This window comes from Arvicola amphibius, chromosome 2 (genome assembly GCF_903992535.2).
Source record: "Arvicola amphibius chromosome 2, mArvAmp1.2, whole genome shotgun sequence".
In the NCBI taxonomy this organism is placed as follows: domain Eukaryota; kingdom Metazoa; phylum Chordata; class Mammalia; order Rodentia; family Cricetidae; genus Arvicola; species Arvicola amphibius.
The window spans coordinates 110,671,934-110,680,563 of record NC_052048.2 but is presented as its reverse complement, the minus strand read 5'-3'; the positions used below and the strand labels follow the sequence as shown (position 1 = coordinate 110,680,563).

The 8,630-nt window shown below is 40.8% G+C and overlaps 1 pseudogene; it reads left to right on the top strand.

Moving 5' to 3' along the window:
* Nucleotides 1-236: 236 nt before the first annotated feature.
* Nucleotides 237-2,231, top strand: LOC119807291 (annotated as a pseudogene).
* The last annotated feature ends 6,399 nt before the right edge of the window (nucleotides 2,232-8,630 follow it).

Sequence of the window (8,630 nt, the reverse complement as noted above, 5' to 3'; positions counted from 1 at the left end):
GCTGTTAGGACCATGACCAGTCCCTTAATTCACGGAAAGGCTTTGGGCATTTGACTGTGGTTGGATCCTTTTCCCTTTGGGGATTGGAATGTTCTCCGCAGATGGCAACTATTTCCACTAGCTTGACCCTGGAGCTGAGTGTGTGGACCAAGATGCAGCTGTTGCTGCTCGCTCCCTGTTTTCTGCCCTCTTTTTTCTTTGCTGCCGCTCCTCACAGGCTCCTCCTAGGGCCTATCATGAATGGTGCTCCTTCCCCAGAGGATGGAGCTTTCCCTTCTCTGTCAGTGCTGCCACCACCCTCTCTCCTAAGTTGGCAAGAGTTCTGTGAGTTTCATGCGAGGGCCTCTGCCCTGGATTTTGCCTGCCGATTTCACCTCTACCTGGCCTCCCACCCACAATATTCAGAGCCTTGAGCAGTAGCTGCCTTTCCTGGCTGTTTTCCTGAGCTATTCCTGTAGTACTTCGAAGCTGAGGTGACACAGGCCTTGGGCTCACTCTCCCCAACTCTCTTGGTCCCATTGAGGCCTGGTGTGGAGATTGTGCCACTACATGACTTGTCCCTTGACTACTTCAGGGTGGGCGGGGCCCTGGCTCTGTTGGGCCCATCTCTATCTTCTGAGGACCTAGCTGGCCTCTTTGCTTCTTCAGTATGTTCCTCCTGTACAATGTCCTGATAGCTGAAACTCAAGAAAAATTTCCCCTCCCCGATTCAGTGGGTTGCTCAGTCAGAAGTTCTGTATGAGGCATCCCACAGTGTCAAGGGGCAGTTGACACTTACTCCCTAGCCGGGCCTCTGAAGACCCCATCAGGCCCTCCAGTCCTAGGTGGAAACAGCAACTCCAACTCCTCTGATGGTGTTGGTACAGTTGGCTGGTGATGACACATCCCCTGGAAGGAGATGGACTCAGCACTTGAGAAAACTGAGACTGAGTCATTGAGGGGGGACCTTGAACAACAGAGCAGGAATGGTATAGAGACAAGAGCTTCTCAGTTTTAGAAGGGCTGAAGAAGCTGCCCTTGACCCAGCAGGAGTAGGTCATGGAAGAGGGGTTGCTGAGCTGACCATAGAGGAGGGCAACCTCAGTGGCAGAAGTTTCACTTACTGCTCTAAAAGAGGAGGAAGTCTCTTGGAGTTCTTCATACCACCCAAGGCATCTCGGTCCTGACTCAGCATTCCCTGTTCTGCTCTCACTGATGCCCGCACAGCCACAGCCCTAGAGATACCTGACGGGGAGAATACATTTGTGGTTAAGGTAGAAGGTCCTTCAGAGTACATTCTGAAGACAACTGATGCACTTCATATGAAGACCATGACCCTTTCCCTGGCCCTGGGGACCTCCTTCCTCACAAAGGATAATACAGACAGCCTGCAGTTGCCCTTCCTAAATTGTTCAGAGAGTCTGTTCATCCAAGATCATCTGCTGGGACCCAGAGAATGTAACGATTGCCTGTTGCAGGGAGTTTATGAGGGGGCCCTTCTGACTGGTCATCAGCATCCTTCTCCCTTGGTTCTGCCTCCATTGCTGCCTCCCATTTTGACTCAATGGAATTACTCCTTCTGGAGTTGCCCCCTCTCATTCCCATTGAGAAGGGGCCCCCAGCAGGGATGTTCAACACCTCTCAATCCTCTCCCCTCCCCTGGATACTCCAGAGGAAGCCATAGAGTCATTCCTGTTCCAGAGGGAGTAAGAGGGCACTGACGGGGATCAGCCCCTCTCAGTATATCCTTGGTTCCATGGCATGCTTTCTTGACTCACAGCTGCCCAGTTAGTGCTGGAAGGAAACACTGGCTCCTATGGTATCTTCCTGGTATGTCAGAGTGAGACAAGACGTGGTGAATATGTTTTCACTTTCAACTTCCAGGGCAGGACTAACCATCTGAATTTGTCACTGAATGAGGAGGGTCACTGCTAGGTCCAACATCTGTGGTTCTAGTCCATTTTCAATATGCTTGAACACTTCCAAGTGCATCCCATCCCTGTGGAGTTTGGAGGCTCCAGTGATGTGATGTTGTTCTTGTCAGCTATGTACCTTCCTAGTGGCAGCAGGGTCAGAAGCAGGCTGGTCGACATACAGGCATGTGCAAGGGCAATCAGTGTTACCCTGATTCTTGTTATTTTAAGCAAGTACTCAGACAATGGGCCATGCAGCTTCTAACCCGTTACAATTGGTACTCAATGTTGAAGGCAGTCCTTGACATCTCAGTTTTCCTCCAATTTTTCTGTTTATGATGATGCAGCAAGGACCCAAACCTGTGCAAATTTGCAGTTTGGTCTTAATGCCACCCTCAATATGCTTACTGACCATGGACAATACACTGATCTTGTATCACAACCCATGATGGGCCTGCATGCCTATTTCCAACAAGTGTCCAACCTAGACTTCAAAGCCCTCAAACTTTGTATGCCCCAGGACAGTGTAAGCTATTTCTGCACTCTGGTCCAGCAGTCTGTGAAACCATTACCTGAATTTTTGACCCAAGTCACCAATGCTATTAAAAATTGCATCTCATCTGGTCCTACCAATTATATCCTTATTAAACAGCTAATCTGGGAGGGGCTATACACAGCACCTGTAATGCCATCATACCTGTTAGAAATGAAAATATTCATAAGTGAGTCTTGGCTGCCCATGATATTGACATACAACACAGGTCCATATCTACCCTTACATCTTCAATCAATGCCTTGGTCAACACCAAACTTGATGGGATGATAATTCTGTCCCACCAGGCTATAGTTGCTGGGAATATAAACAGTCTGGCCACTTATACAGGGATTGTCTTGGTGTTTGTCTAAAGACCAAATGCCCTAAATGCCAAGAGGGCTATTGATAGGCATGAGACTAAAGAAGCTCCCAGTTGGCCCTGATATGAATGATAGACTGGACATTGGCTTCACACTCCTGGCACATGAAGGTAAGTGGTGTGTTAGTGAAAAGGGGGTTGAAGATGCAAGTCAACTAATCCCAAGCTAACTCCAAAGGTTTTCAGTTACTATTCTTTATTGTAAAGGGAAAACTTACAGAACAGGAAACAAGAAGTCCTACCTCAAGGTGTGTAATGTGGGAACAAAGAAGAGAGAGAGCTGGGCGGGCCAGCGGTTTTCTCTGGGTACCCAAACAGTCACACTGTAACCTGTTCCAGCCTCTTAAAGGTCATTGCCTGAAGGAGATTTCCCCATCACCTCCCCCTTTTGTCTAAATAAGAGAGTTCCATACTCAGTAAAAAATGATATACACAAGGAACAGATATCAAGTATAAAATTACAACCAGCATAAACAACATTAAGCAAGGAATGCATGTTAAATATTTTAATAAACATTCTGCTATAAGGATTCCTAATTCTTGCACTGGAAATGGCTTGGCTAAATCATAAGAGGAAGGTAACTATGGATATCTAATCTTCAAACCCAAAGGCCTGAGAATGGAAATAATATTACTTGAGTAGTCAGGAAGTACAATCAAGCAGCTTCCAAAATGTGCAGTATATGACAGAGACAACTGGCTACCTGAACAATCACCCAAAGTCTCATTTGCAATGTTGAAGCAACCAACTTTGGATAAGGCCTTGAGTAACTGACAGAGCATTTTCAGAGGCAGGAAAATTTTTAGAAACATCTTACCCTGTCTTGGCAAGTTTGGCAGTTTTCCCCCAAGTATCCTGCTTATCTAGTCTAGACACCATGCATGTTGTCAGTGCTCGAGGGATGGGCAGTTCGTTGCCCAAAGATCAGTTCTGCCAAGAAGTGCTCAACTTTCTCTCGGGAATAGATCAGTACTGTCAAGAGCAATCGTTTCTCATGTCAATAGAACCCTAAGTTACTTAAATACCATATTCTACAGCTTTTTGAAGTGGTTGAAGATTACCTATCTGTGCAGAATAAATTCTCTATGTACCTAAAGAACCTAATTAATCTGACTATAAGTATGGCAAACATGAGTGACTATTGACTTATAACACTTAAATACCTATATAACTTAAAGACTAAGACTTTATATCAGAATATTAAAAATCTGTAAACTGTGCAGTAAATGGAGACAATGATCTCAAAATGCAAACAATGTATAAGTATCTTGATCAGAGGTAGAAATATATACTATCCTAAAATTGAATCATACAAAATGTCTTAAACAAAGGTAGAAACATGCATGCATATATGCATATATTCTGACAAAATAAATTTGCATAGATGTACAAATATGGTAAATAGAATAAAAATATAATTTGAATTTGTATGAATATACAAGAATCTATACCAATGTAAATTGTTCATAAATAACATAAGTATTCACTCTATTACTTATTATTATTATTATTAGTAGTATTAGTATTGTGAGTAAGTTTACATTACACTACCTGTTATCCTACTCAATCTTCCCTCTTTTTATTTTCAAGGATGTCTCTGGGCCTACATAATTTCCACCCCAACCCTCTACCATATATAAGTAATAATCAGTCCCTAAATGGTGTTCACAACCCTGAGGACAATCTTTCTTGCAAGGGGGAACATTGTCTTCTAGAATTGCTTCCAACTGTCATGGGAGTGACGTTCTTTCTATGTGATCCTGTAAAAGTAAAATGATGGTTAAGTTTCAAGATTACTGTCTAGTATAATTGCAAATGATTTCTGAGTATTTGATAGGGTTTTTCTAAATTTCTTATTTGGAATTCTGGCCAGAACATTGTGAGAATGTGTGCCATTTCAGTAACTGGTACCCAATAACTGGTTTTATAGTAGCACTATCAACATCCTGATGTCATCTCAACCAGGTGGAGTCGTTGCTGTGAAACCCAATCTTCTTCCTGAAAACTTCAAAGCTTACTGAAGGAAAAATATCTGTGAGAAACTACTGTTCATTATGGAAAACTTAAGCATTATTCATATAGACATATACTAAATGAAAAATATGATATAGACAAAATAGGCATGGAGAAAGTAAAATTTTTGCTAAATTCTTTCACTTTTCTATCTATACCAGATGGCTCCTGACATGACACAGAAACTATGAATTTTTCTTTAAACAAAGTACTTGGATTTAGAGAAGGATAGCCATTGTTCAACTTAAAAGCCAGCTTTATATATTTATAAATATATAGATCGATCACCTGTTCTCATAAGTCATATTACTTTTTGCTTGGTGGTTCTTTCTGGATAGTTACTTTTTCCTCTTTCTGCATCCAAACATTCAGGATCTCTTGACTTTTTGAAGATGTGCATTTTCCTGCAAAGACAAGAGAAGAACCCTGCCCCAATCCTATGTGAGATTTCCTTATCACATGTATGGTTGTCACCTCTGTGAATGAGCTAACATTTCTCTTTCTCAAGAGGTTTCTCTTTTTCAAAGCGAATCTTTATTAATTTTGAAAGTACCCATAGTTTTTCTTCTCCTGTGGAAACAAGCGAAACACCCTCCCCAAGGTAGCACATCTCCTGGTTTCCATTGTGAAGTCAATATTTCCTTGAAATATACCAGCTGATTTAATTCAGAAGTTTTTCTATTATCCAATGCCTCTCTGCTACTCTTATTACTTTCTCATTAGCCTTAAGAAAATGCAAGGTTATTAAAGCATTATGCAGTCTATTTCTGGGGGTATTTTCCATCCCTTTCTGTTTTTTCAGCATATCCTTTATAGGTCGATTTGACCTGTCTATAACTGCCTGACCTGTAGGATTTATACCTATAATATGCTTCATATTATAATAAGCAAAAAATTTAATTTTCTTAGATACATATGCTGGACCCCAGAAAAAAAAAAGAAGGACAATGGCGATGGGCTTGGTCTCTACGACATGGACGGGCTCTGTGTGAGCCTTGTCAGTTCGGTTGCTCACCTTTCTGGACCTGGGGGGAGTTGGGAGGACCTTGGTCTCAACATAGTGTAGAGAACCCTGATGGCTGTTTGGCCTCAAGAGGGAGGGAGTGGGGGTGTGGGTGGAGGGGAGGGGAGGGAAGGGGGAGGAGATGGCAATTTTTAATAAAAAATAAACTGGAAAAAAAAGAAAAAAAAGATTCATTATAAGATAACGTCTTCCCTCTGCATTAAAATTCTGGTAGGGGAAATTCTGAAAGGTCATATGACTAGAGTGCAATTAAGGTTTGGACTTACCCTATCCACATGTGCTTCCTGTAATTTCTCCTCAAAGATTGTCAATACTTTTTCCACTTCAGCTGTTAATTTCTGGGACTATTTACGACTTTGTCACCATCTAGGGTTTTGTTTAAATGAATTATTAGAAGGTGTTATCCCAACAGCCTGGAAATATCTCCTAAAAATCTTTGAAAGTCATTAAGAGCCTGCAACCAGTCTCTCCTAATTTGTGCTTTTTGTGTTCTAATTTTCTGCAACCTATTTTGTAACCTAGGTAATTGTCAGAAATTCCTATTTGTATTTTTTCAGGAGCAATTTGTAATCCCCATTTAGGCAAAACTTTCTTCTTCAAATATTCTTTCTAAAGTATCTGCATTTGAATCAGATAACAAATGTCATCCATGTAATGGTAAATTATAGACTTAGGAAATTGCTTCTGTATTATTTCCAATGCCTGACTTACAAAGCATTGGCACAGAATGGAGCTATTGAGCATTCCCTGTTGGAGAACAGTCCACTGGTATCTCCTAGTAGACTGAGAATTATTATAAGTAGGCACTGTGAAGGCGATTTTTTCTCTGTCCTTTTCTTCTAAAGGTATAGTGAAGAAACAATCTTTAAATCAATAACTATGAGAGGCCATCCTTTTGGTAATAGAGAAGGCAGAGGAATTCCAGATTGTAGAGAGCCCATAGGTTGAATAACCTTGGCAACAGCTCTTAGCTCTGTCACTCTCCTCCATTTTCCACATTTCTTTTTAACAACAAATAAAGGAGAACTCCAATGACTGCTAGATTCTTCAGTATGGTGAGCATCTAGTTGCTCCTGTATCAGCTCTTCTAAAGTCTGCAGTTTCTCTTCTGTTAAAGGCACTTGTTTAACCCATATTGGTTTCTCAGTTAACCATTTTAAAGACAGGGCCATTAGTCCCTCTAAAGGTTTGCTAGTTGCTTTGTGTTTTTTTTCTTTCTTTCTTTCTTTTTTCAGCCTGAATGGCTGGTGACCTTTGTTTATAATACTTTATAATATATTCTCCAGAAACATAAGTTTTTGGGACTGTAGGAATGTTAACCTGGATATTCCATTTCTGTAATAGGTTACAACCCCATAATATTTATCCTTCTGGCCCCATGCATTCAACCCATCTCATGGTTTGTTTCACTTGAGGATCAGAGTTAATGTCCTTTGCTGAGAATTTGATCTTAGGAAGTCTCAAGTGCTTTTGGTTTTCCCTGTTGTTCTAAAATTTTTGCCTCTTTTCTCCAATAACTCTTCCAAAGCATTTGAAATTTGTCTTCTAGGACCGCAGAGATTAATTGAAGCCAATTCTGCAGGGTAGCTTTATTGCCTAAAGCCCACATGTTCACCATTTCCCTAACAAAAGGTGAATGAAATCCATAAGCCACTACTGCTTGTTTAATTTCTTTTAGATCACTTATATGTATAAGTTCCCTTGTATATTCTTTGACTACCTTAGGTTACTTGGTGACAGATGGTCTTTCTGAGGAGATCACTGGGTAGACAGTTTTAACTGTGTAAGCCATCCTGGAGTTTGGCACATACTGATGAGGCTAAATCCTGTCCTTGTACCTTCTGTCCCTGATCATCAATTTTGATAAATTTCTCATTATTTTCAAATTTTTTACTACTACCTTTTATAAAGTCTGTATCTCCTGTCTGATGTTCTATTCTAATACCCTCACTGAGGATTCCAAAGTATGAAATATGTCCAGTGAAGAAAATGTCTCATCCTTGGACATAATTGATGATGTACATATTACCTTCCTGACGAAACACCCCATCTGCAAATCTATCATAACTATTTGATAGATTCTGATTATTAAATTCAACAGCATGGATTCTCTCAGACAATGTCTCAGCACCCTCCATCATTGACTGGGTTTTGTCCACCAAATTGGTTTTATTCTTCTCCAAAATGCTGATTTTCCCCTTTAGCTGGTCATTATTAATCTGTTAAGACTATGATTTCTAAAAGTGCCTCATTCTTGGCTCTATTATCAAACCGTTTTTAATGAGATAATAAGAAAAACAAAGGTAAACCCTAGAATCAAATAAAAGGATATAGGAGTAAAATCACATAAGCCTTGCAAACATCCATAGCATAAGTAAAAAAGCTATTGAATTATTGAATTCTTGGATTGTTAAATTATCAATCATTGTTGTAGTTTTATAAATCTCACCCGTCATAAGGTAATTATAGTGAATTGGAGTAGGTGCAATAATCATTATGGGCCACCAGTTGTAGCCACATGGATGGGAGATGCAAGCCTAGGACATTCCTGAACTGGTTTTTGTGTGTTAGATACTGAAAACATGCTTTATTTAACAAATTAAGAGTGTTCATTAAAGTGATCAATGAGATTTCGAGAGTTGGTGACCAGGATAAAAAGAAAACCCTGAGCCTTCTGTTGGTGCAAGTCTCAGAATGTACAGGCTGTGGGGATTCCTGGCTGGAGAAACCGCGGTATGTGGAAGGACGCACTGAATTCCAGTGGTGCTCAGGGCCTGGCAGCGGCT